This window comes from Solanum verrucosum, unplaced genomic scaffold (assembly GCF_900185275.1).
Source record: "Solanum verrucosum unplaced genomic scaffold, falcon-dt-bn FXZP01000022.1, whole genome shotgun sequence".
Lineage (NCBI taxonomy): Eukaryota > Viridiplantae > Streptophyta > Magnoliopsida > Solanales > Solanaceae > Solanum > Solanum verrucosum.
In genome coordinates this window covers 1,497,579-1,504,816 of record NW_026020086.1, presented here as the reverse complement: position 1 = coordinate 1,504,816, position 7,238 = coordinate 1,497,579, and the positions used below count along the sequence as shown (strand labels likewise).

The 7,238-nt window shown below is 33.7% G+C and overlaps 2 non-coding genes and 1 pseudogene across 2 annotated transcripts; all 3 read right to left on the bottom strand.

Annotated features, from left to right (window-relative positions):
• On the bottom strand, positions 1-196 carry LOC125824719 (U2 spliceosomal RNA). Its single transcript, XR_007442798.1, has one exon. It is a non-coding gene; the product is annotated as a U2 spliceosomal RNA (small nuclear RNA).
• Positions 197-1,030: 834 nt separating this feature from the next.
• LOC125824726 (U2 spliceosomal RNA) lies at positions 1,031-1,195 on the bottom strand (annotated as a pseudogene).
• A 329-nt stretch (positions 1,196-1,524) lies between these two features.
• On the bottom strand, positions 1,525-1,719 carry LOC125824707 (U2 spliceosomal RNA). The gene has a single exon (XR_007442787.1). It is a non-coding gene; the product is annotated as a U2 spliceosomal RNA (small nuclear RNA).
• Between the last annotated feature and the right edge of the window lie 5,519 nt (positions 1,720-7,238).

Here is a 7,238-nt window from a genome sequence, read left to right as displayed (position 1 = left end):
GTGGGGTGAGCCAGGCCGAGGCAGTAGTGCAACACCAAGGCGACTCATGAAGGCCCCAATAGCAAGCTACCGTGGTGAACCTCCTCCCCTAAAAAATAGAGTTAATATCGTGTGAGTCGATGACTCACATATCGGATATTAAACTGATAAGAACAGATACTACACTTGGTCTTAGCCAAAAGGCCGAGAAAGGTATGATTTTCCATGTGTTATGCCGGGTTATTTTATTGGTTACTTGGTTACATAAAATCTCTCTTTCTAGGCAGTGTGGGACTAGAAGAGCTTCTATATATTAAACTAGTAATCATCTTCTCTGGTTGATAATTCCATTGATCAAAGAGTAGTGAATGAAACAATTTACGTTTTTCTGACCCCACCCAGGAGGATCAATATTCAATAGTAATGTCACTTACCCTCCAACATGACTCGAACCGTCAACCTATAGGTTGATAGTGAAGAAGCTCAACTACTTGAGCAAGCCTCATATATCCTGCAACAAGTTGATCAATTATAGAGATGGCTTACAAAAGTCATCTGGACAGAACAAGTTTACTAAGGTTCATTACTCCAAAATAAGATAGAAAACAAGAAATTTAAATTATAATTTGTTGTCTACATAACATTTTCCACTGTAACGTATATCGATCTTGCTCCAAAAATGTTAAAGGTTAATAATAATTTAACAAAAATCCTAAGTACTAATGTCTTTGTCCTAGAAGAAACTCCTTCAACAAACAATTGAAAGAAATGTTTACAAAATTGGTAGGGTGCGCCAAGCCAAGGTAGTGCAACACCTAGGCGATGTTTAAAGGTCCTGATAGCAAGCTACCGTGATGGACCTTCCCCTCATATTCCTTTGTTGTGAACAATATTGAAAACTAATAAGAAACACAAATTATTTTTCACGAATATTTAAAGATTTGTCGATTCATAACACAAATTGAATCTTTTGATACTGAGAATGACCTTTTATAATTCCCAAAAAATTGATGAGTGAGAATGTAAAGTAAGCTTTTACAACTAAATTTAGTGGGGGTGCGTCAAGCCAAGACAGTAGTGCAATGCCAGAGGACGCTTGAAGGTCCTGAATCCCAATAGCAAGCTACCGTGTGGACATTCCCTAAAAAATATAGTCAGTATAATGTAATATACTAATAAGAACAGATACTACACTTGATCTTACATTAGAGGTGGTACTTTGCGACTATGTAGGTAAAATGGTATTTTTAAAACATCAAGCACCAGTGGTCTAGTGGTAGAATAGTACCCTGCCACTGTACAGTCCTGGGTTCAATTCCCGGCTGGTGCATTATCTGATGCTGTGAAGATAAATTGTGCAGTCAGTGAGAACTTTGGGTGCTCACCTTGTGTCTGATATTAGACGACAAAACCATATATAGGTTCACCATTTATCTTTAGGAGTAGCACAGTACAACTTACTGAATGAAAAGAACTAATATTACAAATTAGAAGGGACAAATTGTGTACTGTTATGAAAAAAAAAGGTTTTTAGAACTAGAATTGGTGGGGTGAGCCAGGCCAAGGCAGTAGTGCAACACCAGGGCGACTCTTGAAGGTCCCGATAGCAAGCTACCGTGGTGAACCTCCTCCTTAAAAAATAGAGTTAATATCGTGTGAGTCAATGACTCACATATCAGATATTAAACTGATAAGAACAGATACTACACTTGATCTTAGCCAAAAGGCCGAGAAAGGTATGATTTCCCATGTGTTATGCCGGGCTATTTTATATGTCACTTGTTAAATTAAATCTCTCTTTCTAGGCAGTGTGGGATAAAAATGCGTGTCTGCCAAATTAGAAGGACTCTAAGAAGTTCATCTATCAAAATGAAGGCCATGGAAACAAAGTTTTTGATTTATTTTTTGATTCGTCGATGGATTTTCTTTATTTATTGATATAAATCACCAGTGATTAAGTTCAATATCTTCCAAAAGGAAAAGTATCAAGTGATTTCTTTTCATTTTCTTATGTTTTTGGTGAACTCGATTATCCATATCTATGTGGTTGGTAGATTTTTCATGATGGCGGAATGGAACGAAAACCACAATCGATATTGAAAACAACCAATATCTCTAGTTTGTTTCATTGTACAAATTATTTAGTTTGGAAATTTTTTTGGTGAAGATGGAATAAAATTGAGGTTGAGAATTTATATGCAAAATCCAACTAATTCAGGGTTGAGGCATCATTGCAATGGTTGAATTGCTATTTTTGTATCATAGTTTTACTGCATTTCTTAGAAAGGTTAAAAAAACAATATGATGTACCAGACTGATCTTATCTGCATCAATTTCAGGATCTAAATAGGATAGAAAATTTTAAAACTGTCAGTAGCATTACATGTGAAAGAGAATTTAGTCTCATTTGTTCTAGTCTGGACTTAAGTTTGGAACCTTATATCTCAAGAGACAGTTACAACAAGTGTTTTAAAGGGCGGGGGCATGAGGCGAGACGTAAGCCCCGAGACATAGGGAGTAAGTCTCATGGAACTACGGGGCATAGTCTCATGTATATTCAACTTTATAACTTTATTACTAAGAAAATAAGCAAATGTAATATTAAACTTTCAATGATTTTACAAGTAATTTTTTATAAATAACCTATAATATATAGAAAAATTATTATGATTTTTATTTGAGATAGATATTAATAAGCAATAATGAAGAAAAAAAAGTATTATAATTACTATTTGAGAAATATCACTACACTAATAATAAAAAAAATATGATTTAAAGGAAAAAATAAAAATAATTAAAAACACTCAGGGGATACGTTTTTACGCTCATAACTTATGGTTTTATGCTTAGTGCTTACACCCCAAATTCTAGGACTTATCAATTTGCGCCCGAAGCATTTTTCGTATGCCCCGCCCTGAGAGTCACCCAAAAAATGTTTTTGAAAACACTGGCTACAACTCTTTAGATAGCTATAAAAGTTTAACTAGTGATGGCAACAATACTGATATTTAGTTTCATTCCTTTTTTTTCTCTGCCATTTCAGATTGTGATGATATCAGTATACTTCCTTTTTTTCCTTAAAAAAATATTAATTAAATTTTGATTGATGAAACTTATGAATAAGGGAGCAAGTATCATTTGTCTGATGGATCTCACGAAATCATGAATTGAAAAACTTACATGAGGACCCATTTGGTAGTAGGTGATGAAGAGTTGTTGGACTCAGCCTCTTCTGTTTCTCTTGTTGATGCTGGTGAAAAGGATTCAACTACTAAATCGACTTTCACAAATTTCAATGAATCACCTTACTGGAAGTTTAGATATATTAGAGATATAATTAGAAGCCCAGACTTGGTAACAGGAAGATTTATGTTGAGTGAGACTCATAGTATTATTGTTCTTGATCTCTTTGACCAGTTGGAGAACCAGAAGGCTCGAACTAATAATGCAGAAGAGCATTTGAAGATTAGGAGAAGAGTATTGTTTGATTCGGTAATTGAATGTCTGGAATTGAGTTGATTGTAAACAGAGTTTTGGCAGAGGTTTTGAAGCTTGGGCAACGTGGACAACCACTTCTTCCTTTTGATCAATGTTGTCCATTTTGCCCAAGCTTCAAAACCTTGGCCAAAACTCTGTTTACATTTGAATTCCAGACATTCAACTACCTAATCAAACATCACTTTTCTCCTAATCTTCACATGCTATTTTGTATTTTTATTAATTCAAGCCTTCTGATTCTCTTAGTGGTGAAAGAGATCAAGAGCAATAATACTCTGAGCCTCACTCAACACAAATCCTGCCATTACCAAGTCTAAGCTTCTAATATATCTCTAATATATCAAAAATTCCAATAAGGTGATTAATTAAAATTTGTGCAAGTCAATGTAGTAGTTAAATCCTTTTCACTAGGATTAGCAAGATAAACGAAAGAGGTTGAATATCACAACTCTGCATCACCTTCCACCAAATAGGTCCTCATGTAGGTTTTCCAATTTATAATATCGTGAGATTCACCAAACAAACAGATGATACTTGCTCCCTGAATCTTAAGTTTGATTAGTCAAGATTTAATTGATATATTTTCAGGTGGAAATGGAAGTATAGTGGTAATGACAACATTCAGTTCTTCATTCAATGTAATGATTTGACAACATCTTTAAATTCCATGAGCAATTACTACACTGATCTTATGAGAAAGTGTATCACCTAATTTTTATGAATCTCTTATAATTTTGAGTTAAACAAACCTTATGCAATGCCTTTTCTTTAACATTTCTATTAAGCAAATTCAACTACCTTCTTCCTATAATTAATTTATTGAAGCAACGCCAAATTAGACAACAATGACTAAAAAGGCATAAAAACAAGTAGTCAATATAGGCGTAGAAAGAAATTTGACGAAAGAGTGGACACTTAACCGATCGAATTCAACATATGTCATCATAATCTTAAATAGGAGAAAAAAATAGAATCAAACTAAGTATTAGTATTATTACCATCAGTGATTAAACTTTTTTATCTATCCAAAGCGTTGCAACTGTCTCCTGAAATAGAAGGTTCCTTACTTGAGGTAAGACTAGAACAAGGGAGCTTGAATTCTTTTTCACACGTAATGTTGCTGGCAGTTTTAGGATTTTCTACTCTATTTTGGATCCTGAAATTGATGCAGATAAGATTAGCCTAGCTAGTACATTATACTTTTTTTTCCTTTTCTATGAAAATGCAATATAGTAATAATACAGAGAAATAGGAATTCAACCGCTGCAATAATACCTCAATCCTGAATTAGTTGGATTTTGCATATAAAATCTCAACATCAATTTTATTCCATCTCCACCATTTTTCCCAATAATTAATAATTTGTAGTACATCTTCAAACAAAAAGCAGAGTCAGTTGAAAAACGAAACAATGACGAAGCCAGATGGCTAAAAAACTGAACCTTTAAAAGTTTATCTCAACAACAACAACAATAGCAACAACATCAAGGTGGGGAATGTTAATCCCCCATAACCAAAGGGGATAGAAGTTGCAGTTGGGGAGCACAAGAGAGAACATCTCCGCAGAGGCGATGAGAACAAGGGGAAGAAGAGGCGGAGAGCACAAATCATAAAACCCTATCATTTAGGGTTCTTTTATTTTCACCTGGTCTCACCACTTTTGGGCCGACCAACTCTTTTTTTGGTATATTTATGTGTGGATCCGTTTAAGAGCCCATTTTTTATTAAATAAAATGGACCACGAGTCCAGATTTAAACTTAAAAAAAGGGATATTGGTGGTTTTCAATGTCAACTGTGGTTTTCGGTCCATTCCATAATCATAAAACCCTATCATTTAGGGTTCTTTTATTTTCACCTGGTCTCACCACTTTTGGGCCGACCAATTCTTTTTTTGGTATATTTATGTGTGGATCCGTTTAAGAGCCCATTTTTTATTAAATAAAATGGACCATGAGTCCAGATTTAAACTTAAAAAAAGGGATATTGGTAGTTTTCAATGTCAATTGTGGTTTTCGGTCCATTCCATAACTATACTTGATTGGTTTGGTTTTACCTAAAAAAAAGGCATAATACATATATTGGACCTTAAACTTGGCTTCAAATTTTAACTTTGACCTCCAACTTTCAAAGTGCACAAATAGACACTTTAACTATCCAACCTTTTAATAAATAAGCATGCGTGTCTTACCTGGAAAAACGCGTGATGTGCACACATTTTGCGCGAGTGAGAAGTAATTTTTGAGGCACACAACAGTGAAAAAAATGCTGAAATGACAACTCTACCCTTAATTAATTTTATTTTTTTTAGTTCTAAAATGGACGTGTAAAGTGTTTAATTAGTTGGCAGCCATTGAGTGGCTCACTAATACACGTGGCAGCGTTTGCATTTCACGCTCTTGGCTCCAAAAATCGCGTGTTTATTTATTAAAAGGTTGGATAGTTAAAGTGCTTGTTTGTGCACTATGAAAGTTGGAGGTCAAAGTTAAAATTTGAAGCCAAGTTTAAGGTCAAATATATGTATTATCCCTAAAAAAAATGTCAATTCGAGATCAAATCAACCCGACATTGTATATATAATTTTTAAACTTATAATTTTTTATACATAAAAGTATTTACTTTGTATTATTTTAAAAAATATTTGTTATACTTTTTCATAGTTTTTATCTTTCATCATATTATTTCTAATTTTTGAGACTTGAATTTTGAATGGTTCAATAAAGGTTATAGTCCATTGATATTAGTAACTCTAACAAAACTCAAATTAAAATCAAATCAATACTAGTGCTAAAAAAAAAGTTACTTCAACACTAAGAATGATAATAATATTTGTTCTTTAATTTTACACAAGTAAACTCATCCCCGCTTCGCGAGATCATGCAAAATATAAATAATACACTAAATATCATTTAAATAGAAGAGGTAATAAATATATAATAATGTCTTTATCTTATCTTTGGTGTGTGCGTGCGACCGTGCGTGCGTGCACGTGTGCGTGTGCGTGTGTGTGAGAATTTTAGTTGAAAATTTTAATTACTTTTTGAGGGTTTCATCTTGCATGAAAAGAATATATAATAAAATATTTATATTATACCTTCCTATAAATGTGTAGATGTATAATTTGGTTCCATAGGGAAAAAACATTATTGTTTTTTTTACATGTAATTATCTTTTTTAGAAGTGAAGGAATATTCTTGTAATTTTAACGATTTCAAAATAAATAACATAAATATACAATTTTCAAAGTAAAAAAAAAAGCAACAGTAATAAATAAATATACTTTGAAGAATAGATTAGATATATTGAGTTTGTTTATTATAATTAATATACTTATATTCCCGTGGTTTCTATGCCTCCGCGTTTCCCGGTCCTTTCCTTTTAGTGCTTCGACCCGAAGCGATAGCTTCTAGCTAGTTCAGTGGATAAGATGGTTGCACTCCAGCTCACTCAAGAAATCAATATGAAAGAAAGTCATCAAGCAAGATAGCAAGTGTCAAGTGTAGGTGTCCCATTCTATTACTGGGAGTTAGAACATGAAATGAAGAAGGCAGACAGACTAATTTGACCGGTATTCCCTAATGAGTAGCTTTAGGAGAGAAAGGTCCCCCTTATATTCTCCACCCATCTGCGGAGGGTTTCCGTATCCGTCTAGGTTGTATTCAATCACAAATTATCAAAGAATCGATTAATAGTATGCCTGTGCCAGAAGACCTTCTCGCAGATGATTTCTAGTCAGTGTGCCGCGTAAATAAGTAATGGTTAC